A 26,969-nucleotide genomic window follows, 5' to 3' on the forward strand; every position below is an offset into this window, starting at 1 on the left:
TCTCTCTCTCTCTCTCTCTCTCTCTCTCTCTCTCTCTCTATATATATATATATATATATATATATATAAATGTAAATTCGACTATCGCAGTGGTAAATATTCAGATTTGTTGACCTTAAGTTGCATTCGCCTGTAGTCTATGTACTTTATCACACACAGACGCTGTTGACGTCATAACTTTTTTGCAGTGTACGGCACTGTTTTTGCTATAACTTACGTTATAAACAACGTAAAACGTTAAAACTCAACGGAAACGACGTAATGACATCGTGCGTGAGCGTGATATTTTAGCACAATTCTACTATTACAGAATATATACATAACATTTAATACTGGTAAACATTTTTAAAAATTGGCGTGCTCCGGATGGTTGTTTCCATGGCTGCAATAGAAGCCTCGTGTATGCGTGTATGCTTATAAACGACGCTTTATCCTAAGTGTTTTTTATAATATTACTTGGAACATTTATATTTGTAATGTGTAGCATTTTCATAACTAAACGATTGAAACCAAGAATATCGCACTACTTGTCCGCGAACTCTTCATACAGCCCTCGTATATGGAACGTACTTTTAAAATCAAAATACAGTAACCACGAAGAAAGAAATTCTGAAAGGGTAAAGGCTTAGCTTTAAAAATGGATTGATATAGAATCACCTTGTTCGGTCTATGCTGTGGTAATTCTAATGAAACTAAATGCCCATAAAATATCGAGTTTTGCGAAACATATGTTATTTATGGATAACACACATTACAAACTCATCATAAGTTGTAAGACTGTATACTGCAGAAAATAATGAGTTTCCATGAAATCTATTTTCGTATGTAAACATTGATCTTCGTCATTCAACATATGTCTTATTCAAGACAGATATCCTTTGAGCCATGTTATTTAAGACAAAACAAGACAATAAAACCATTTCCCGCAAAGTAATCCAAGCCAATAGGAAATGCCAACGACAACTAATGATAATTATCCAAGAAATATGGCAAATGGTTGATCCGAGCGATATCCATTGCTCTAGTCGTGTCCGGCAAATGAAGAACAAATAATGATTATATTTTTTTTCACTCGCACGAAGTGCATAACTCCATTATTATAGCAACCAGGCATTTGGGCCTTGTAATAAATTTTCATCTGTAGAATATCTGGTAACATGTTTAGAACGCTACAAACCTTTAACAAATTCTGAGTTATAGCCAAGGTCATAGTTTATTGTTTTGGCACAACGAAGCCGACGACGCTGCCGCCACGTAAAAAGACAAAAAGGCTGATTAAACAGCGGATTTTTTTTTAAATAAAATGATGCGAGCTAAAAAGAAAGCAGGATATCTAAAATATATTCGGACTCACCAAAAGCGGTTTATTTTATGCCACAAATGGTACGAAACACAGAGTGTGATTGTATGACGTGATAGAATGAATCAGTTGTGCGGATATATTTCCGTTCCGTTCCTTTACAATATCTGCGCCAAACTTATGTTTTCTCCAATCCGGTGGCCAATTTTATAATATGATTGTCTATAATAATAATAATAATAATAATAATAATAATAATAATAATAATAATAATAATTATAATACTAATAATAATGATAATAATAATAATAATAATAATAATAATAATAATAATAATAATAATAATAATAATAATGATGATGATGATGATAATAATAATAATAATAATAATAATAATAATAATAATAATAATAATTATAATAATAATAATAATAATAATAATAATAATAATAATAATAATAATAATAATAATAATGATAATAATAATAATAATAATAATAATAATAATAATAATAATAATAATAACATCTTTATTTAACAAAGGTTATATACTAAGTGTACAATCATTACAGACATACTACTTATTTCCAGCATGGCCTTCACACAAAAAGTATTACAAAAACACATGTATTAAGTTACATATTAAGCAACATACAAAATATACAATTACACTATCACTATCGTACATTTCTTCGACAAACACAACTCAGTTTAATATGATGATTATAAATTACAATAATTTCATACTGTAAATAATGTAGATATATTCAGTATGTCTACGATATACAGAGAACAGATTGTGTTCATCCAGGGGTATGTTTCAAAATGCCAGAAAATGTCAACTCTAAATGGTTGTGTTTGTTGGGCGATAAGAATTATTTGTCAGAAAAACGATGTCATATTAAGTTATTATATTACCATAAATATTCACAACAAATTACACTTTGTAAAGCACCGAACAAGGCATTATTCTAATTTAAGTCTAGACAATAGTAATAAATGAATGACTTACATCAAGCAAGCCATTAATAACAATCACATCAATTTGCAATTGATCCTATTACACTATTTCGTCATATATGGGTTGGCAAAAGTATACTTCAACGTTCTTATCTGGTGTAAGCCATCGTTTAAATTCTAATATTTCAGTGCCAATAGACTACAAAACGCCTATATATAAAGATAGATTGTTGACGTGGTAAACTATTTGCGATATGTTTTGAATTTATGATCTAACCTATGTGCATGCGATAACTTCAAGAGGTGTATAATCACTACAGAAAACCCAATTGCTAGAACCATTGTCAGTTTAGATATTAAGTAAGTATGCCATGATATACCGGGTTATCATCAGATGAAACTAAACACGGGTTGCGGTCGCCCACAGCTTAAAGGGGCTAGACACCAGATGGTCATTAAATCGGATCATTTTCACAAAACAAGCCTAGAATTGTCAACGCGAGCTAATATGAGGCCGGTAATACATAATTTTACATGATTTAAATACTAAAATTTGACGCTGTATCACCTGAATTTTCACGTTGAAAATAGCAAAATATTTCTTAGTTCAAGCACGGCAAACGTGATCAGTACAGATAATTCACCAGTCAATTGTAACCAGGGCCCACCCAGGTCCGAAATATAGCGGGGAATGGGCCTTACCTAGGGTCCCTGGGGTGCGGGGGCATTTGACGGGGATTTGACCATCAATTCGTTCCCGCAGGGCGGGGATTTTACCCGGGGTTGGCTGGACCGAAATTCAACCTCCCCGCTATTCCCCGGACCTGTGGTGGGGGGGGGGGGGGGCGTGGTTACAATTGACTGGTGCATAAATATATACCGACGCTATTTTTAAATTAACCGGGAGTAACATGGAACAGACAACCCCAGTAAATTTCAAATTGGATAAATACGCAAAAAAAAGCAAAAGGTGCATGTGTAGTAAGCATTATAATAAATCAATTCAATGCGCTGCACACAACGATATCAATTCTATGTAAGACAAATCATTTTGAATTTTGTTTTTGTTTATTGCTATGTATCATCTGACGTCTATTCCATTTCAATGATAAACAAGGATTACGATTGTTTAATGTAAAAAGGAACATGTAATACAGTCTACGCTATTGACGTGTTGCTGTCATTTGATATAAAGAAACGATTTCAATACATATTCTAATTCAGTGAACATTGGTGTTTTATGACAAGAGCGCTATACAATAGCTGCTAGATCGTATGTCTTTTGATATTTCCTTGTAGCTTAGCTTTTTGTAAGACGAATATTCCTTAAGACATTTTATTCATGAATTAGCTAGAAAAACTTTAAGATAAGTAAATTTCATTTTTTTTTTTCAATATTAAAATACGAACATGCTGATTTTCAATATTGAAATAAAAACGCTGGAAGGCATGGGAGTAATTCAGTGCCTACCATTCAAACAAGATCAAGGGGAATCATAACAAAAACAAAACATGATACAAATCCCAAAAATAGAACAAACAATACAAAAGTATCAAACTATTTTCATTGGTGAATGTTTGAGTAACGGGTTGTAGTGCGACACCTGGTTGTGAGGGCCCAACCTCACACTTAAAAATAATTGTCGATGGAGGCATGTGCCTGATCAAGACATATGCATAGTTTCAATGGAGCAAACTAAGCGCGATATTTATGCAAGCCTGTTTACTAAAGAATTAGGGTTTATTTGGTGTAAAAGATAACATGTCACGTCAATATATTATGAGTACCGAGAATTAACGTTACTGTAAACGCATAATAACTCATAACCGACAAAATGTATTTTATAATGTTAATAACTTATATTTAAAGCATTGTTTTCGTATAAGATGCTACAATATACTATCCTAAGGGCGGAGCCAGAATACACATTACTGATTAAGAACCCCAAAAATGGTGATATTTCTTGAACAGCTCGAGTAATACTGGATAGTTTTGAAGGACATTTTACAGTGAAAATGTTAAGTTCCAGATCCCTTAATCAGTGGGTTAATTAAGCTTAACATATGCTTAGTTTAAAAACAAATTCACGTACCAAACATACCCCTTTAAATCCACCAAAACGAAAGTGTACTGTTCCAATAAATCGCCCATTTTAGATATCTCGACTAACAAAAATGTTCCATATCATTCTAAATTCTATCAATCAAAGCAAGTTTAAAGTCGTATTTTGGGATGAAATAATTTCCATTTTGTTGAGAGGTAAAACATCGATAGTCCCCCGCTGGTAGAAATAGGGCGAAACCTGGTTTAATTTCAATATAAAAGATAATTATAATAATAATTTGTCAAAGCGAAAAAGTGGTTCCTTACCTGTAGCGAATATACATGAATATTGATAAACGACACAATATATTATATAATGTTAACACCTTATATATATATAGCATGGATTTAATATTTATAATACGCTACACTATTCGATTCTTACTGCGAACTACACATTAGCATTAATTTATTAACACAACTATTCGATACCGACCCAGTTCCTTTTTTCATATCTACCAGGGGACGATACTCCTTAGTGTCAATTAGAAGTTTCAGAAATCGTGTAGTAGTGTACATGTAAACAGTTATATTATTTTAGACCTTTCATAGCTACACAATTCCTTTCTGCATATCTACCAGGGGACGTTAGTCCTTAGTGTCAATAAGAAGATTCAGATAGCGTGTAGCAATGTACATGTTCAGGGTGATACGGTTTTAGACCTATCATAGATAAATTGTTATTAACCACACTATTACAGTGAAAGTTAACGGCCAAAGGCTATTAATATTTGGAAACCGCCTCACTCCGCCGCTGATTAAGAGGATTTATCCTACAGACGAAAGTCTGGTGGGCATTTTTTTGCAGTTTTAAAATGTGTGCGAATTTCAAGACAATGGACAAATAATACTGCCAATAAATTGCATTAGATTTTGAACTTGAAGAAAAAACCTGATATTTGCATACCATACAGGATTAGTACCCATAGATATTGTGGACATTTCGTAACAATCATTTCAAAATATGTTGGACATTTCGTACCCGTTGCGTTTATGTTTTACCTTAACCACTGTGATATTGTTCTTAACAAAAACTTCCCAACTGCTCTTAAATACATTGTGGTTGCATTTTCACTGAGCGTGTTGAATGTTTAAGCAATATTTTCGATCTTTGCATATGTTGACAAGATAATTCAATGGAACTTGGTACACCTTTTGCCAGAGACAAACTCACATAAAGAGCAATTACTCTGGAATAGATAATTATTGCAAATGCCTCGACCGACTGAAAACCCCCCACACAACGCAACAACAGCAGGCGAGCGTTTGCATTCGCTCTGTGGCATTTTTAATAGCTTAGTATGTTACTGGGTAAATGTAGTCCATGTTCTGCAATTATCCTTATTGTAATCATAATAATAATAATTGTTTCCGTCGAAACTGATGTAGAGAGCGTTTGTGCATTTTTCTTATTTGGTCGTTTTGTGCCAGACTCCTGGATATTCATATTATATCTTAAGTACCTGCTTACATCATCTAACATGGCCATAAAGCAAATCATTATCGCGAAATAATAACGAAGGCTTTGTTGTTATGTAGGCAATATTTCATTAAGTTAACCATTACCGTGTCTGTTCTGAAATATGTTTTTCTGTTCCAATACGTTGTCCTACAGTATCAAATGTTCTGTTTACGATAAATAATAGGACATTCTTTAGGTTAAAAGAACGTTTTTATCTCGGGTACTGTTTTACATAAATGACATTCTAAACGATTGTAGAATATGGTTATAAATCCTTTTATAAAAAGGCCATGGATTTTTATCATTTTTGGCGGCCATGTTGGACGCAATTTTGAATTTTCGTAGACTCCAGTACTTACATCTAAAATGACAGCTCCATATACTACAGAACCTTACGAAATGTTTAATATATAAAACTCTTTGTTATTTTACGTAGATCGGGTGAGTTCCCCAATCCGCACTCGACCCGTTTGCCCCACTGTGAGACCTAACACTAATGTTCGTCTTGAAAACGCTAAAGACTGATTAGATCTGAAAAAATATATTCTATTCATCGTTTACATTTTAAGGAATGAATTTTGATTTCCCAGTTAAAGCACTGCCTGATTAATCCATTTACAATATCTGATATTTGAAGCTCATTTATAGTTTGATGAGATTAAAGTGATATTTGATAACATTTCTTGATGCCTGCTCTGACGAAGCTTTTATCTTTAGTCTTGATCATATTGAAGACTTTAGAGAAACGCATGAGGTTCTAAGCTTATGGACCTATCTGAAGCAGTCATCAGTCTATTGTTAATGTTCTGTTCTGTTATGTAAGCTTGTTTAAATATCAGAGTTTAGCTCACTGAGCTAATGATTCTTGATATCATACACACGATAATATATAAAGTTTCTTGTGTCTCGTTGTGTGTCTCGTTGAGTGTCTAGTTGGATGTCTCGTTGTATGTCTCGTTTTGTGTCTCGTTCTGAGTCTCGTTGTGTATCTCGTTGTTTGTCTCGTGGTTTTACTCGTTATGTATCTGTGTATGTTTTGTTGAGTGTCTCGTCGTTTGTCTCTTTGTGTGTCTCTTTGTGTGTCTAGTTGAGTGTTCAAAGTCATGGTTTTGTCTATTAGCCCACCCTTTGTTTAAATCATCATATATCTCTTATTCAATAAATAACGGCTGAATGCTGATTTTCCAAACTAAATGTATAGCGTCCACTGGACAACCATCGTCGAATAGCCCCGATTTACTACTACACTATGCTTCCTTCTATTCCATGGGCGATTTGGCTAGAAACATCTCGTAATCACGATTAATCAATGACGCAGTTTCATTGATTCCGCTAGGTAACAGATGCTTTCCCGTTAAAAGATACTCTTGATACTCGGATTTGAACCGAGTCTGCCTTTTTAATACAATTATATTTAACAGCCATGGGAGCTACTGAAACTACAGGGTTATTAAATAATATCTTATTTTTACTTGCAATTTAGTTGGAATAATAATAATGATTCTTACATAATGGTATGTGATTATGGTGTTGCTCATTATTCAAGCATTATGTAACCATTGTTTATTTTAAAATCATTGATTACGTAGTTTGAGGTACCTTAAAGCTGCACTCCCACAAGTATACCATATTTAAACTTTTTTATTTTTTGTCTTGGAAAGAGCAAGTTTTTGCGTAAATATCTGTAAACCAATGATAAAAGATTGCTGACAAAAGATTTGATCGCAGATTTTCATGTTTCCGTTCGAAAATTAATGTTTTATGGCTAACGGTTTAAAGAAAATCCATAAAACATCAATTTTTGAACTTAAATATAAAAATCTGCTACCATATTTTTTGTCAGCAGTCTTATAGAACTGGTTTCCATGGAGTCGCAAAAATTGACTCGTTCTAGGACAATATTCAGTGAATATAATAAGAATCGATTATTATTCCACAGAACCACTATAAAACTGTGTTATACACATTAAACATGATGCTTTTCGGTATTGAATTATTCATTCCGTATAAGTACTTATGATATAATGAGGTCATTTAAGGTTACGTGATGCTAATAACATATGTGACCAAGAAGCAAAATTGCTTCCTGATACCACGCATCAAAATCTCACTTTCAGTTTATCCACATTAAGTACGTATCACAAATGACATTAAACCGCCATGAAATTGTCCACAAATACATTATCGGTATCCAGTTTTCTTGTTTGTTCTTCATTTATGGGACACTGTGGCACCAAAACAAGGATATCTCAGTGATCAGAAAATTGCCATTACGTGGGCAACTACGGGTTGTCATAGACGTTTCATATTGGCCGGGAATAATTTGGCAGAAGATTATTTTATTGCTCTCTCCTTCATATATAACATTCATGTTTAAGATAAGATATAGGAGTTTCCCTGGGAGAAGTCATATGGAAGTTCTAAAGATGCACTATTACTCCCAGATAAGGTTTGCCACAACTAATGCGCTTGTGTTAATATATAAAAAGAATTAATAGACGTCGAAAACAATGGTTCTTATGAAGGATACCGAGATAGTTTGAAAGAAAGGTGCAGAAAACATAGTAGTTTTACCTCATCAGACGATAGCAGATCACAGTACATATTTAAGCACTCACATTTCTTTTTGCGTTTTCAGCCGTTAAATACACGGTAACAATTCTGTTATCAGTGATTATTATTTTCCATTATTGCACTATTAAGTTGGTAAAGGATTATTGATAAAAAAATATGTATGTTATACATGTGTATGTATTGATGTTAAATGTAAGTGTCACTTAATTAGTATTCTGAAAACAGTTCATCTTTAAAATATTTATATAAGCTATATCGATACCACTATTTTAAAACTTAAACAATTTCTTAAATCTTCGGACATTCCGTAATCATCAAAGAATAGGTGCATGTCAGTGATGCATAATCCAGCCTTTATTATAGCATCTACGAACCGCTTCACTTTTATATTCATAAGTCGTTAAATGATGACCGATCCAAGCCGCGGTACTCCCACAACATATTGAATAAACTATTGGGATGCATGTTTAGTATGCTTGTATTGTTTGCACGTTTTTGCGTTTCTCGTTCCATGGCATTTTGGGCTTATGTCTCTAAACCGGGTGTATGCTTAAATATTTGAATAGTCTGTACTGGGATATGGATTATACAAAATACTATATCCTAATTAACAGTCAATTTGGAAACGTTTATTTTAATACGTCAATGCATCGATAATTTGCCGTAGTTTTTTTTACCGAATGGTATTTGGTCTCAAAATGCAAGAATTAACATTAATGACATAATTATTCATCAGCGACATGTGCCATGTTATTATGTTTATAACTCATTTTCATGGGATCACGTTGGCATAACATGACATGCTTTTCACATTTTCATCGCAGTGTTTTAGAATAAGATGCCATACTATTCTGTTTATATAATATTTACTTTAGCAATTTTTGGCATTAGACGACAAGTTATAATGTTTATTGGATGGTAGTATTTCAACATAAAATGCTTAAGGAGGCTTTTAATTTTCATATGAACCAGTCAGTAATTATGCATAATTACTGCAGACAAGTTGTATTGGTATGCAGCATGCTGTGATATGTGTTCAAATTTGTTGATGAAATATTTGTACATGTTCTGTGGAGAAGCTGAATTATTTTGATACACAAGTATTTGTCAAAACATATTTAACGTCTCAACCAGAGTACACTTATATAACTTTTAAAGTCAATCTTTCTGTCATCAAAAGCACAATTATTATATAATTTTCCACTTTTTTTAAAGTTTTTCGGACTAATTGACATTAAAATATCTTTCATCCAATAATACATCGACGACCCTAAAACTATAACCATTTCGAAACAATGAAATAAAATGCATTTATGGAATTTATTTTAGTTACTGCTAACAAACTGAAATTTCATTTTCATATTTAATCAACGATTTTTAATGTCAACGAAACCATATGTACAGTTGAATTTGTGCAAGTTCTTCCAGAGTTTGAACTATGCTTTGTCTGTTATTAAGCACGTATCTGATGTTTTATTCAACTTTTTCGTATGATATATACGGATAAGGGATTTGAGGCAATGCTATTTGTTGGAGCGGTATCATATTATTTTCCTAACATAATGTACGCAATTGATCGAGGCATAGACTATTACAAAAAGTATATAATATAGTGTCAATGCATTATCTATACCAACTTAGCGTCAGGTTTAAATAACCTATACGGCAGGAAAAAGGACTGTAGAAAAAATTGCATTATTTTTATAACAGTCAATGTCCTTGATTATTTTCACCAAATAAAATGATTTAAATGACATTGATTTTTTTTTTCATTGTGAGATCGTATTTTAATTGGCAAGTGTCGTTGAAATACAATTTTTCACGAGCCGCAAACTTCTAAGCTTGTTACTATAGTTTCCATTGCCAATTTGTTTTTTGGCTCTATAACATCACAAATGTTTGCTAAATTTGTTTCATTTAGATTTTCGTAAATGTTAATTTTTCATAAATAATGAGATATGATTAAGCTCACCATGAACTCAATTTCTCTACCCTAGCCAACAGCGATATCCTCCTTTGTATAGGAAAAACAACAACAAGTGATATGTTATCGGAAACATGCACGTGTCAGACAGTATTTGTCTTAATTGTCCCATGTATGCCAAGTTTTAGACGCATTATTTTTGGACAAAACTCTTAATGATATTTCCTAATATCTGGTCCTATCGAAATATCTGCTAGCATTAGTCACAGACAAAAGGCAGGCATAATGTAAAACGTTATCGCAAAATATAGACGAACGCTTTATTGTTTTGTAGTCAGGAATTCATTAAATTAGCCATTACAGTGTCTGTTTGGAAATCTGTTTCTTGTTCCGATCTTTTATCATACAATACCAATTGCTTTGTTTACGATAAAGATGCTAGTATGTGATGAAAACGAAATAATTGTCTGGGGACATATTTTACGTAAATGTCGTAATCAAGACTTTAGGGTCGGGTAATAAATCATTTTGTCAGAAAACATTTTGTCGTGTATGAGGAAATATCTTAAAACGCCATAGTTTAATGATCTTTGCATTGTATTGTCGTAAAATTTCATAGTTTGTTAAGTGCATTTAATCCCGAAACAATTGATGTATTCATCGTGTGACATGTACATTAATCTACCTACATGTGGGATCGTGCCTGCCTAAGTATATGTTAAAACTATTCAGTAATAGGCGCAATGGTTATTAAAAAGTATTGAGGCGTGATAAAAGTGACGACAGTTTAGATGTTCTCTGATACCATACCGTTAAATCTCATTTTAAAAAGAATATATTTTACATTTGCAAAAGCATTTACCCATTTTGCAATAACACCACTTAAATGAGTTACATTACCAGTTACACTTGTAAGTTATCGGTAATACACACTCTTTACGATATAGTCTAGTTAAGTTGTATTCCTTGGACAAATAATCTAAACATAAAAATGCTTTCTCAGTACCAAGCCATAAAATCTCGCTTCCAGTTTATCCATATTAAGTACGTATCATTTAGGATATAAAGCTGCTATAAAACTGTCCGAAATACATTTACATCATCCAGTGTTCTTGTTTGCTCATCATTAACGGGACGCTGTGGCACCAAAAGAATATATCTCTTAGATCTGGTAATTGCCATATCGTGGGTAATTATGGGTTGTCGCAGATATTTCATATAGGCCGGGTAAAAGTATGTAGAATATGGTTTTAATGCTTTGACTCCTCATAAATAACATGGTTTAAGGAAATGGCGAGTGGAGCAAATTTTACGCTAAATCATTTACTAAATATACACAATACTGAAGTAGGGACAACAATCTGATTAAATACTGAACTTTTTGCATATATAAAATATGTATGTACTTGTGTACAATCATGTACTATTTACTTTATAAATGCCAAAAGTATGTCAACAATAAGAATTTTATAATTTGCTTGTCCAGAGATTCACCTTAGTTCTTCTATTCATGAAACATGCGTGTACCTGTCGTCTCCATTGTATTATCAATAGAATGATCATATTTTACCTTCAAGGCACGTGTACAATTATTTTTCTCTGAAACGTTAAGTCAATCGGAGTGTTAATACAGATGACTATTAAATCTAGTTAGTGTTATGAACTTTGTAGTTTGTTTGAAAGTTTATACTTAAAGTTTACAAACATGTTGATTCAGAATAAATTGAATTTCGCTATTCACCATCCCTATTGAACTTTACATGTTGGTAGAATGACCCCTTCATTTCGACTCAGAGTATTTCGAATATGTTGTATAATACATTAAAATAATGTTATACTTTTAGGTAAAGCAATTTTCTTCGATCATCAATAAATATCGTTGAAATGAAACTTGCTAGTAAGAGACTGTTCGGATATAACAATAAACGATGACGTTACCGCATTTGAACGGTAAAATTTCGACCAGTTTTTTTTAAAATAAATATGGACTTTGTACTTATGTCAAAAGAATACGAAATATGTATGAACGAATTTAAAAATAATTAAAAATTATTTAGCTTCAACAAAGCGCCATAACTAATTTTGAAATTACTGGAAAAAATATTACTCACCCTCTTCCCTCCCAATTTTCAGCATTATGATAATAACCACTTTTAAAAGTATTTGACATGCTGCAGACTAAAATGAAATATATTTTCTTAATCATACCTCCTTTTAAATTTAGTCGAATCAGCTAGCATTCGAATATATGGGTATCCTAAACTGTCAAATCCGCTTACCTCGCTCAATAAAATTATTGAGAATGCCAACCTTTGTTGAAAACAGTATATGACGAAAGACGGAAAAAGACTCGTAAATTAAATCGATATATACATTATCCTAAGAGTTTGAAACAACTTCACCACTTTAACTGTTCTTGAAATTAACAAAACACTGTAACAGATAAAATATATGATAGTTTACTATGTTATCCTGTTACACCATCCTTTGTTCGCTCTTTTTATGTTAGTTAAATTTGTTGGTTGACTTCTGCTTTCCCATGACCACCAGCGGTTATAGAGTAAGAGAATAAAGCCGATACCATGGGTGTTGACAGTGTTAGCTGAAACAGTATTTATAAAACAACGATTTAGAAGAATGTTATATAACGTATGTTAATTGACACTCATTGACACAATATTTTGGGAGATAATGGTTCCCTGTTCATGTGGGAACCGGAATAGCCATATTTGATAAAACATGTGTAACCTGATTTCAATGAAACAATACAAAAGTATAGGGAAAAGACCAGTAACCTGAAATATAACAAAGCTACTGTTGGAAGGAAAAAGGATGAAGGCCAAATAACGGTAAAAACAATAAATATTTATCCGGAAAAGGACACTAAATATAAAAACATATTTAAAACATAACCTCTACTGGTAGTTGTGGGGTCAGGGACTAAATTAGAACTCACTTTAGATGGAAATCTATTGCTATTCTCACGACATCTAGACTATCATTGTATTGTTATGTTGCCAAGTTTCCATTACACATATAGGACTGATAATGTTCCAAATTTTGTAGATCTTTTCATTTTATGTCTTCCTTAGCTAAATTGCTCTGTCTGAGAGGGGGCTTAAATGTTTTGAGAAAATGTTGAGAAACAAATTTTGGTATCGACAAATCTTAGAAATACTATCTGTAAATGTCGTTATAAAACAGTTTATGACATAAACCGATTGTTCATAACAGAAAATTATCCCCCAAATGATACACAAATATAAGACATCGGCTCGCTGCGTTGGTTTCAAATAAATGATCATGCAAAGTAAATTGCGCATTTAAATGAACAAGAACGTATATAATTTTTCATAAAATACATTTAACCTCCTGACTTGAACTTGAGCATTTAAAGGGACACAACCTCTAACTATCTTACTACCACCATGTAACCTGATATATTTTTATATTTAGAAAACCTTAAGAACGGTTTTAAGATTTTAGAACGCATACCACGATAAAATTCGGCAAAGTTGGCTGACAATTTTGTGTACAAAAATGTTTAAAAATAGATTAATGATAATAGGTCTTACACAATATGACATGGATCTACGACTTTTCATTTATCTATTTATAACACATGTTTGTTCAAAAAATTGCAAGCGAATTTCGATCTCTTTTATTTATCAATAAAAATCTAATTTGTCTTTAAAACATAATACATTAACTTGCACATAAACAAGAAATCTATCAAATGTATTGGCTCCTTTACTTTGTTTTATTTGTTTTTCTTTCGATCGTTTCGCACATTGAAAGGGAGTCTATGAAACATGCAAAAACATTAGATAGAAGACGTTATTTCTAGACAGTTATATTTTTACTCAGTGTATTTTTAAAATAATCATTCATCATTAACTATTGTTAATACAAAGTTGCATCAGACTTCTTAGAATTTGGATATAATCAAAACCAAAGTTCAAATATAAAATAGCATAAGGTAATGGTAATAAACAAACAATATATAGATATATATATATATATATATAAGGTTAAATATTTGCTATCCTTGTAACTATTACCATAAATATTTAAATATCGATTGGAAGAGTAACTGAAATATAACAGAAAACTTCACCATTTAAGTATCGAGCTAAATTATATCACAGCAATGAAGTAAAGTAAAGCAATGCGAAACAAAGTTAACTTACCACATTGAACCATACACCTAGCTGAGCAATTCATACATTTAAAACTTCAAGACTCATTTCCTGATAAACTGTACATCTAAATAAATGGCACATTGTTAATAACAAATATTGCATAATGCTAGTTCCACATTGAACTCTGTGTCAGTACTACGCAACGAATAAGCACACTTATATAAACACGTTTAATGGAAGACCAAATGTAGAAATATCTAAACATTACTACCTTCATTAGCTTCACTTCATCTGTAATGAAAATTGTAGTGTGTGCAAGTAAATTATATTTGGCATTTACTGGATTTGTTGGTCGAGGTAAAATTGTTTCTGCCGTCTGGCCGACAAACATGTCACTCATGTTGCTCCGGAAAAAGCCGACATGCTGAAGGCTTATGTTAATGCTAGGCGGTACTGACAGTATATAACTTTTCTATGATGTACAAATTGGTTCGCTCAGCGCTCGCTCAGTTAATTTAAACAGTGACTTGTCCCATATAGCTTAACTTGTTTTGTAATACTATAGTTTATATTTAGTATTAAGGATACAGCTAAAACATACTATAGCTCTACCGCTAACACATAGCGAAAACTATTTTTAAAGTTCGTCACAGGTTTTCACAGGTAAGTCAATAGTAACATCAAGAGCCATAGCTGATGGTTGATGAATTGAATATTTTTAGTGAAAAATACAATAATAATAACAATACTTATATGAAGAACAACAGAAACAAGTCCCGAATACCAACCACTTCAATGGCACAGTGCCAAAACCCAAATTACAGACCAACAACACAAATATATCATCCAGGTCAAACTAATCATACTATTTGGTTTGTACACGTTTTTTTATTCGGATTCAATTGAATGCAATTCAAGTAAATACAATAATATAATGAAAACTACAGGGACAACCCAACTAATCGAAAATTCAAAAAAATACCTATAAAAGATGGGATTACTGCATTGGAGCCAGTGAAACACGAGTTCACACAAACATGAGTCTACTGAGGCTCAAACTAGTTCACAATGGGAATACGAGGTAGATAGTTAAATGTATGCAGTAGTAAGTATCAACAATGAGTTATTCTAAGATGAATGTATCAGAAACAAACTTAGTTTTACAAAACCAAATGTGGTCCAGGCTAATGCCAGAAACATTTGTGTTTGTTCTCGAACAAATGAAGCATGTGAGATAGGAGAGCCGATTTTCAATCAAGATATTACCGCACCTGTAAAGCCTAGATCTGCCTATCAAATATTGCGTCGTTTGTTGAGAACTTTGTTAAAGATAACAACGTGATTTACGACATCGTTGTTAACATTTGAGCGTTAACTATTTGATCATGTGCTCACATGCTTGAATGTAAACAAGTGCAGCTTAAGAACTTGTGAAAATTCGTGATTGAAATACAGCAGATCACTAGTGTATCCTTTAACTTTCCAGAGTAAAAACTTCTTGAAAGCTAACAGCCATTACGTAAACAAGGTGGTCACAAAACGAAAACTCTAAACCGAAATTGTTACATGATATGGCAATGGACGTAAACAGCCGCACATTGGTGTCCATTTCGATGCAAATTCTCCCTTGATGGTATGGTTCCGTTTTACACCGACTTATTCAACTAGAAACGTTACACTACGATGATTCATGTTTTCAAATAAATGTTCGGACATCTACATACACAATGCGATTTATTTAACTTTACACTGATCTTACCAAATCAAAAAGCAATCAGATACAAAATTCACATTTTTTTTATATTATTAATATTAAGGATATAATCCTATAATTTTATATTTAACAATTATTCAACACAGATGTCAAGCAAAAAAATATTTTCGCGAAATCTGTATTGACAATTTATTGTTATCCTGCCAAATTTCCATTAAAACAACAATTATAGAGTCTGTTCTGAATCACAGTTTTCTTTAACTTCGTACAGTATTTCTTTTGCGAAATTGCTCTGTCTGAAAGGATCAAACATAATTTGCTGAACACAAACCTTTTTCTCTGTACGACTATTAGATATTCTGTAAATTTCGTACGTTTTAGCCGCGAATGTAGGAAATTATTTTTCCAGATCACCTTTTGTCTGAAGATTTTCCCCCGAATGCCATGCAAGACATTTTTCTAAAATTAATTATTTGTCTCATGATAATAGAGATCAAACGATGTGCTTCTAATTCAAACAGGAATGCCGTCTTCAATATTTTCCGTTCTTCACGATAAATTGAAAACTCTCATGAAAACGGGAAAAATCACTTCAGAAAAATATTTTGTTTTTGCTTTTAAATTTAAAATATAAAAAAATGTAACATACTGATGTTAAAACTATTTCAAATCTATCGATGTACAATCAAATCTGTCTATGTAGTTTATACATCATAATAAAATGTCATTAACTTACAGTACAAAGTATAACTGATTCAATTACATAACGGCTGTAGTAATTGTATTCCAATGTTGTCTTCCTTATGGGCGTTATGTTGTTTAAAAGACACTATTCATTTAATCAGGAAAATTACAAAAAACGGCATTTTCTCGAATTTAAGAGAATTTAGTGTTGATCAAACATAAGGAAATTATATAGTCGTAATACACCTTCTTAAAGCACGGCCCAAATTTGAGACTTATACTCAAAATTGCGAATATTTACATGTGAGAACATATTTTTAATGTACAAAAGATGGGAAAATAAATGTAGAAAAAGTATTTGTAACACCTACAGTCATTTTCAACACGTATATTCCTTTTATAAGAGTTTTGCAATGAGTGATTTTTTTCCATTTTGTCTTAAGTCTCAAACACAATCCCAAAACGTTTGTAATTATAATCCCAAGGGTCCTGGTTTGATTAGCATTCGTCTGTTGATCGATAATCATCAAAGTTGATAGCAAAGCTGTCTACGCCCTTCTTCCAAAACTGGCTTTAGTGGTATTTTATTTTAAATCTAACATTTTGTAAGAGTTTTCTCTATTTAATGGTAGTCTGGTTGTCAATCTTATAGTATAGTGCTGAAAATGGCTGAAAATCATATTTGAGACAACAATTGTTCGAAAAAAAACCTTCGGCGTTGTTCTTTGCATTTCGTCAAAGAGAGTCTTCAAGATCTTCTGTCATATGCAGTCAGAATACTTGTTCTTTACCTGCACAAACAAGCTGATTTTATCGTTATAAAACCATTAAGACATGTTATCGACTAAATGTAAAATGCAAAGTGCAACGTTGTCATGAAGACTTTTGTACTTTCGGTCTTATCTTTTAAACCGATTTATTATTTTCAAAGCGCTGTGTGCAGCTGTCGTTGAATTCAGAATTTCACGTTCTTTATTGAGTGTTAACTGATGATGCTCGTAAGACTTCAATTGCTCATGTGAATGGCTGAAAATGTTTATATGACCGACCCGTTTGAAATATTTATTGCTTCTTTGCTAGTACTTTTGTACGTATGTATATACCGAGGAATCCAAATTGTATCCAGTTGATATTGATGGTCACTTTATACCAATCAGACGATTAATATCGTTGTTACGCTATATTGATTGATAACTTTACACCAATAAGACGATTTATATCGTTGTTACGCTATATTGATTGATCACTTTACACCAATAAGACGATTTATTTCGTTGTTACGCTATATTGATTGATCACTTTACACCAATAAGACGATTTATTTCGTTGTTACGCTATATTGATTGATCACTTTACACCAATAAGACGATTTATTTCGTTGTTACGCTATATTGATTGATCACTTTACACCAATAAGACGATTTATATCGTTGCTATGCTATATTGATTGATCACTTTACACCAATAAGACGATTTATATCGTTGTTACGCTATATTGATTGATCACTTTATACCAATAAGACGATTTATATCGTTGCTATGCTATATTGATTGGTCACGTTACACAAATAAGACGATTTATATCGTTGCTATTCTAAATAAGAAAATATTTTCTTACCTGGAATATATGTGACGCATTCTTTATTGAAGCAATAGACAGCATAAAAGGCAATGATATAGATAATATACCGAAAAATTATAGTAACACGATACCATGATAATTCCCTTTATATTTCTGTGTAAAATAGTTCAGTTTGTCCAACAAAAGAGTGACCTAATGGTGAAAATCTTTCCAAAATATTACAAAAACCGATAACAAAACTATACTTAAGTTCGAATCAATTTGGACGTATCTTGTGTAATAGCTAATGGAAGTATGTAAAATTATGCCTGTTCCTTGATCTTCCTATCTGTGATCATATTGAAGATATACACACTACACGCTGCTATCCTGGAGAAGAAATATCTTGACATTTGAATTACCGTTAATGCGTTAGAATCGTGTAAAACAGACACCGTTATCATACGGCGCTTTTCTGATAATTTGCCCTAGCACACGATGCCAATTGGTGAGGAACTTACTAAGAAACAATGATTCACCAGGTTTATATTACGTTGGATTTATATGCTTTCGTGCAAAGCGGAAACATATGCCACAGAGTCACAAAAATACTTTAAGTAATTTATCACTCTCAACCTTAGTTAAATCATTTTAAAACCGGATATATTTATGATCCAGGGGCATGATCAGACACAACTGCATAGCGCGGGTTAACATAAAGTTGATTTTTTGTCTTCTTTAGAGGAAATCTTGTTATCGTAAGTGAATATGAGAATAACGATAAAACAAATATAACCATGATACAAGCAAAGATATCGACGTCGCAACGTTATTATACGAGTGTTTATTTAAGCTTTCTCCTGTAATAAGTATTACCAACATTCTGTTCGACCCGTCAATGTTGGGATAAACCTTTTGAATGAGGTTATGTCTCTTATATAAGAGCTCATTTTTCTGAGACTGACAATTGACATTTGACGTTAATTAATTATATTTTACACAAGATTAGTGCAGCAAAAGTGGTAACATAAAAACTTGATTTTTCCGATAATTTCGAAAATTGGTAAAAGCATACAAATAAAGAATAAACTTGTGCATTTTGGATGAGACTTTAGTTATAGTAACTTAAGCATGATAAAACATGCTCAAATAAGGAACTGATACGTCAAATGTTATTAATAATTTATGTTCGTCAATTTAGTTTGAAAATTAGTATTCAGAAATCAATAGCCTTTCAAATGATTCCAAAATTATCTGTTGTCAGAAGGCAACAAAATTTATCATCAGATACCCTAAAAATGCAATAAAACTAAACAAAATTTTGATCAAATCCCTTGTTTAGAGGCAATAGGCTAGGGGTTCATACAAGACTTGAAACGTTTCTGATCATAACCTGACTGGCAAAGTTTTCTCAATATGGTATGCACCCAACTTTTATTCTTCCTAAATATCTTTCCACATATTTATATATCCTTTATACACTTATTTGTGCTTATTTTGTATCTAACCGTCAATCATACGCATTTATTGGTAAATGAGTTATTTAATTCCTACGGAGAACTCTATAAGCTTTGCTTTCGTTCCAATCCATTTCAATACTATATACAATTTGTTTATGTGCATATTTTGTGTAGTTTGTGTTTGTATATATGTTGAATAAAATATGTTAGGTTATGGCCCAACAGACATTGAACAAGAGACAACAATCATTCATACACCACGTTTCTCTCTGTTCCGTCTTCTTTCTATATATCTTATCTCATATTGTTCTCTATATTTCTTTTTCTTCATGTCCTTTTATAACAATACAAATTTATATTGATATAAAAACTAACTTTGTTAATACAACACCTTTGCTTGGTATTTAATTTGACTTTTTGGGAAAGGGCCGTAACTGATGTTGGTATAACTCGTGGCCCGATCCCTTTGCATGTCAGATGATCACTCATTTGCTTTAAATAAGGTATATGTATATGATATATTTGTATTGATTTATTGTCAACATACATGCAATAAACTATTATTAAACAATACACCACGGTTTATTTTTGGTTTAAACTAGCCCACAACCACACACTTGCCACTGATAACTACCATCTTATACGTCTTTTGGTATATAGGGCCGAAAATTAAACCCGGGATTTTCCGCATCATGGACCATTTAGATCAATTTATTATAGGTTAAAAAATATAAATACTCAGCCATACATGTTTTTATATTTTACTATGTCGGTGCAAAAGTCATCTACGGAAACATATCCGTTCAATACTTGTTTGACTACGTGTATTTCAATCGTTGCGTCCCAGAAACATATAACAGAAGTTGCTAACTAAAAAACTTATCTCTCTTTGTTTGCAATGTAATCAGGAGACAAAACACATTTTCATTAAATTGCCTCTTTAATATCTGTTCTTCTTCTCAAAATATCATGTTCTGTTTTATTCACGATTGACTCGCCATTCGAATCTGTCCTGATTATTAATCAGACAATTTTCTTCTGTTTTCTTTTCCATACAAATCGTGTGCATGGTTTGTCGGAGTTGTTAGCCAATTCAAGGGACTCTATCAGAACAAAGTCTGGAAATACACCATCAGAATTTCATCTGTTTAGGACAGAAAGTAAGGATTCACTCTAAGGGACTTGCATCAATAGCAGCGATGAAACAATGATCAAATAGTGTCGAAAACTGATCGTTTACGATTGAGGTCGCCGATAATCGATTGCATAATCTCAGAAGCGACAATCGCTTAATGGCTTATTAGCTTAAGAGAAAAAAATATAAGAGAAGTACTTGGTAAATGATTTGAATGAATAAAATGCAATATAAGAGCCAGCCAAACACATAAATCTTTGTGATTGAAAATACAGCTAACAAGGATACATAATTAGAGTTGGCTTTCGTTTTCATTCATTGTATACGTTTTTAAACCATTAAATACAGATGATCAATTGCGCTTTTGAAAATATGTTTTTATTCACGTTTATAATATAATGCAAGTAACAAGAACAGGCCAAGCAGTCAAACGTTCTAAACAGGCAGAAGAACGGGCCAAAACGGCAATGGTCTAGAGACACAAACGTATATATACCAAGTACTTAAATTTAAACACCACAAACTGACCATACTCGCATCAAAATTTAATCGATAAACAATGGGTTTAAGGTTTGAATATGATCAATGTAACACAATATAAGCCAAGGAAAGGGTGTGTCGTAGTCAATGAATGCTAAATGAGAAATAAAAAAACCCATATATATTCCAAATAAGTATACGTTTCTGTTATTTAAAATGTGAATATAAATTGTTAAGAAATTCCTTTTAATCTTCCTTTTTCTGTTGGGTATTGGTACGTACCATCTTATCGATATAAAACATTTCCAAATGTTTCATAAGTTATACTTGAAGTTATAATGAAGTTCAAGACACCGCAAACTAATAATGTTTGTTTCCATAAATGTCCTTACTGACTTTATTCTAAGTTTCATTTGTCCACTGACAGTGACTGTGTCATATTTTGTATTGTAAATGCATTGCCTTTTGAGGTGTGTTTTAGTGTATCGATATTTATCATTTGAAATCATTGTTGAGTAAAGGCATTAGTTTCATTAATACAGATGTTATTACAAAACAACGGAATGTCTAGTGTATATGCATACAAATTAACAATAAGAAAATCTTTTCTTTTGTAAATCAGTCGTATTCCGTATTACTGGTATTTAAACTTTCGTCTTTCATTTATATTTCAGTAAATTATTTTCTCCAATGGTTACATTTGTTTGGATTCATATAATACAAACATGTTCTTGAAACCTTTTTAGAATTGTGACAGTTCTAAATTAAAGATTTGAGTTTCCTTAAAAGGAGTTAAAATTTCATAGGAAAGAATTGCTCAATATGTCTTAATGGACAAATCCTGGTCGAAGTAGGCCGGAAAGCGATATGTTTGTACATTAGTTAAACAAACATATCGAAAACCAAGCAAACATTGTAAATATAGACCAAGTCTAGATTCTTTAAATGTTATTGTTAATTAGAAGTGTGACAAAGTAAGTCCTGTTATCTAGTCAGTATATCATCCGCGTTACCCATCAAAGCAAAAAGTAAGACTTGAATATAATTTGATTGTACTAATTATTCGTTGCTTCATAATTCATTATTATAATTTTACTCTTTAGTTATTACAAGAATCAGAATCAACACAGATATGCCCATCGGCCGTAATTAAACAGTATGATCTTATCATCCTGTAAATATGAAATAAATATCCAGTATTTTACAACCTATATTAATAATTTAGTTATGTCTTTAAGGACCGTGTTAACAGTTTATTTCCCAAATTACACGAGACAAATATCTAAATAGTACAATTGTCTGTATATATCTAAAGCATTCTAGTCTAAATAAGCTGTTCTCTACAAAAAATAGTTGTTTTATTGTATACTTGCACTAGGAATTGCCTGGTCGAAATAACTAAACATTATGTATACATGCACGACTTTTATGTGCACAACGGGTGAATAAAAAACAAAAGGTTAAAGCGCATTGTGCACTGACTAAATGAAGTAGAAAATATTCAAAGGCACTTTTAAGATCTCAGATTAAACAAGCCATTTACCTCAACAGTCACAAAACGTAAAGTGTTTACTTACTTAATTATGTGTCATCAACAACATTGAACACCCATTGAGAATAAATCGTTGCTCAATTAAATTCCAAGAAAATGTTCAAATATCACGTACACATACAATACTCCTATAAGAACAAGGTGTAATTGTGATGAAAAGCTCGAATGTCCCTAGCGTACGAACTCGTTTTGTGCGCCGAACGCGGTATTGAAGCAAATGCGATGGTCCAAGGGATTTGAGGCAACAAGTCTGCTATATAGTTATATTGCCTATCTAGTATTTAGGTAGGGTCTTAAATAAAAAGTATTCAAAATGGTATGTTTTTAAGGATAATTGGTCATTTGGGAACTTTGATTAATGGCGTTGTTACATTGTCTGCATAACATAACATAACATAACATATAGTTTATTGTAATCTTAGGCCTCCGGCCCGTAATACAGTTATTCATACATATACTTTTAACAACATAGATATAATACAATAATGAACAAGACATATTTTAAAGCAATGATATATCAATTATATTCTTGAAAACTGTTTTAAACAAATGTTTCAAAGTGCAAAGAATCAACATGCTTGTACATCAATATTGCATTCATGAGCTTCCGGTATAAGAATAAGATGCATATATTATAATAAGGCGTAGGTGAATAACACTATAACGAGTTATCATTACGTTTAAGAAATGTTTCTCTTGTAATAAATGCATACATTGTTTATATTAATAAAAATATTTCTCATTCGTCAGAGGTTTGGTAACGATAAAATGTGGTATGCATAGCATCATCACTCCGGTGAACGAAAATGATAAGAATAAATGCTTATAAAATCATAATTTTAAACAGTAAATGCTTTGTTATATTAAAATATGTGTTCAAATATGTGCTTTCGATAACGAAAGTATTATCTTTCATAGTAATTGTTTTTCTATAGATATTCTAGCACACTCGAGAAACTGCGATGGCAAAATCATCTGATTCTGAATGATTCCAAACATTCGAACTGTTATGAAAATCAATCTGAAAACATCATATTTTGTTAAGTACTATGGTGTAAGAATACCTTTTCAGAGTTTAAATTAAATTTTGAAAAGTTGGGAGTAACCGCCATGAAATGACCAGACTGATCTAAGAACCATTAGACGAATGTTATGCAATATGCATATACTTTTTACTTCTACTATTTATAATGTTGAACATTTCACACCAAATAAAACAACATAAACACTATTATTAACACTTTTCTCCAAATGTTATATATAAAGTTGTACATGGTATGATATGGGTATTTCACAATTCCGTGAATATTATTCAATGGAGAAAACACTTACGCTTGTCATATTATTGTTGAAAATAGTATATTCCGTTGAGAGACTGTGTCACAAATTGGCACCAAAATAAGTTGTTTTTTTCTGTAACGAATCTCAGGACAATTATCTAATAGAATATGTTACGCTTTTATATCATAATTGTAAATAAAAGTACCAGAATGTAATAAAAATGTGTCGGTGACCGGGTTCGAACCCGCGTCGCCAAAATTGAAGTCCAACGTCTTACTAACTGAGGCTTACCCTAATAGGGTGACATAATTAAGCTATACACATACCAAGGTAATATCACGTGATAACACCGACTAGCCAATCATGCACAAGGAATGAATTCTACCTGGTAGACATACCCAGTAATATTTTTTTTAATGGAAAAATACGAAATAACTGCTGAACTTAAATAAATTGTAAACTATGTGGTACTTCAGTTAGTAAGTTTCAATGCATTGCACACATCGATGACAAGTTTATGTCATTTTTCGACAATTTTCTTATTTTCTCGCTAGTTTATCATCTGTTTGACAGCCCTTTAATGATCATGGGGGCAATCCTATATTGTTGGAAAGTAACGCATCAGATTATTCACATGTAGATATAAATCAACTCATTAAAATGACGCATTGAACTTAAACATTAATAATGCATGCAAATCAGAATAAATAAAAAAAAATACTAAAACGAATTAAATACATTCTATTAACAGAGCAAAAGAAAAATAATAAATAAAATATAAAACCCCTAAAATCAATCATGTTTATGGATTGCAATAACGGTCAAACGGCGACAAAAAGTATAACATATAGAGCGAAAATAAGCCAAGCAGTCCCTGTTATTATTATGATAACACAACACGCGCTTGGACTAGGGGGACTTGAGGAAGCAAAAAAAAAAAAAACATTATTTTTTACTGCATGTAGAACTAACCTTCTCGACACCAGAAATCAACAGCAGGTGCAATAAACAAAGTAGGAGGTATACTTTTAATACCTCTTTGATATGTTTTTTTTTTAAATAGTAATCCCCAAACAGGGCTTTAGCTATGACCGACAGATTAACTTATGGTCGACAACACAACATGAGTAAGAACTAAATGTTTCCTTTTTCATTCATTGAAGTAGCATCTCAGTTTAAAGGTGAAACGATGACGTGGTGATAATTTTCCAATGAGTGTTATATTATCACAAAAACAAACATTCTACATGTTACCTCAGATAGAAAACGTGTTTAGATACTTCTATCAGATGGGGTAATTATGTTAATCATGTTGATTCACCAAATGGGAGTTCATGCGGTGTAATCTGACTATTTCACTAGGCAGTTCAGAACATTTTTCGCAGAGTTATTTCAAACGATATATTATAATTCCATGTATATCCTAAAGTTACATTATTAAAATGTAAGTAAGGTTAACTTTTTTCTGACCTTTTTCATTTAGTTGTGCCGTGCTTTTCATGTTGCCATATTTTCACCTAAATTCCATTGAAAAGTAAATATTCATATATCAAGACTATCTGCAGGTGAAGTAAAACATTTGAATGAAAGGAGTTTGAAGCTATTCACATTAAGACGATTTGCCAACTGATTAATATGTAAAACACAACAACAAATTCTTTGACTGAATTACTTTGAGTTTATTTGTATGTTTCTCTTACCCTTTAAATTTAATATTTGTTTTCTTATCTCTTCAATTCCCACTGTGCCTTGAGCACATTTTCTGTATATATATATGCAGATAGTCTTGATATATGAATATTTACTTTTCATATATATATATATATATATATGTTTCATGCTTTATTCCATCTTAAACAGTTAATGCAAATTGATTCTTTAAATGTCAATGACATTGCAGTACAATGGTCCATGAACTACATCCATGAAATACATACGGAAATTGGACTGATCGGTCGTTAGGTCATGAATATGTTTCCAAAGGAGGGGATTATTCACTTTTACTTGAGCGACACTTCCATGGTGTCCGATTTGAATAGCGGTAAGTGATTTAACTGATCGTATTGGATGAACACATTATTTTGCAGGTCCATATTCCAAGGAACATTTGCTCACGATAATACTTTTTAGACTCTTGTCATTCTCAAACTACTCGCGAGCCTTACATTTTTGTTTTAAAAAGGCAGTTATTCATTTGTTACTATTGAATTGAAGGCGTAATCATACTGGTTGTTTAATATTTTGCTCAATTGAACTATTTTTTGTTGATTATGAACAATCTGTGAAATGGTTATATCTGGTCGTTGAAAACAAGGCAATTTTTTTTTGTATTAAGGCTGCACTTTGTGTCCATTCATCGTATGTCAAATGCGGAGGAGGAAGCATTATTATCGATATTAACTTTATGTATTTACAATCTGGAGTGTTGATTAAGAATAATTCTTAATGAAGAGTGTCAGAAAAAGAGAAATACACCTTTTTTCAAGAAACTGTTTAAGCGTTTTGTATTGATTAACGGACTTGAGCATGCAATTTCCAAATTTATGCATTTCTTCAATATGTTTACAAGATCAAACTTATTGCGTCGAAACAAACTACTTTAAGGTTAAAATATTTACTGATAAAAAACCTCTACC

The 26,969-nt window shown here is 32.0% G+C and overlaps 1 protein-coding gene across 7 annotated transcripts in view; it reads right to left on the reverse strand.

The window, feature by feature from the left end:
* The window catches only part of LOC128244897 (ligand-gated ion channel 4-like), a 109,398-nt gene that overhangs the window by 26,390 nt on the left and 56,039 nt on the right, over positions 1 to 26,969 (reverse strand). The window contains exon 1 of one of the 7 annotated variants that reach the window (XM_052963369.1): positions 14,515 to 14,601. The exons of the other annotated variants lie outside the window; for them this stretch is intronic. The gene's annotated coding sequence lies outside the window, so the exon portion shown is untranslated. Of the gene's footprint in view, positions 1 to 14,514; positions 14,602 to 26,969 lie in introns of those variants that run through there. 7 annotated transcript variants of the gene reach the window in all.

This window comes from Mya arenaria, chromosome 1 (assembly GCF_026914265.1).
Source record: "Mya arenaria isolate MELC-2E11 chromosome 1, ASM2691426v1".
Taxonomy (NCBI): Eukaryota; Metazoa; Mollusca; class Bivalvia; order Myida; family Myidae; genus Mya; species Mya arenaria.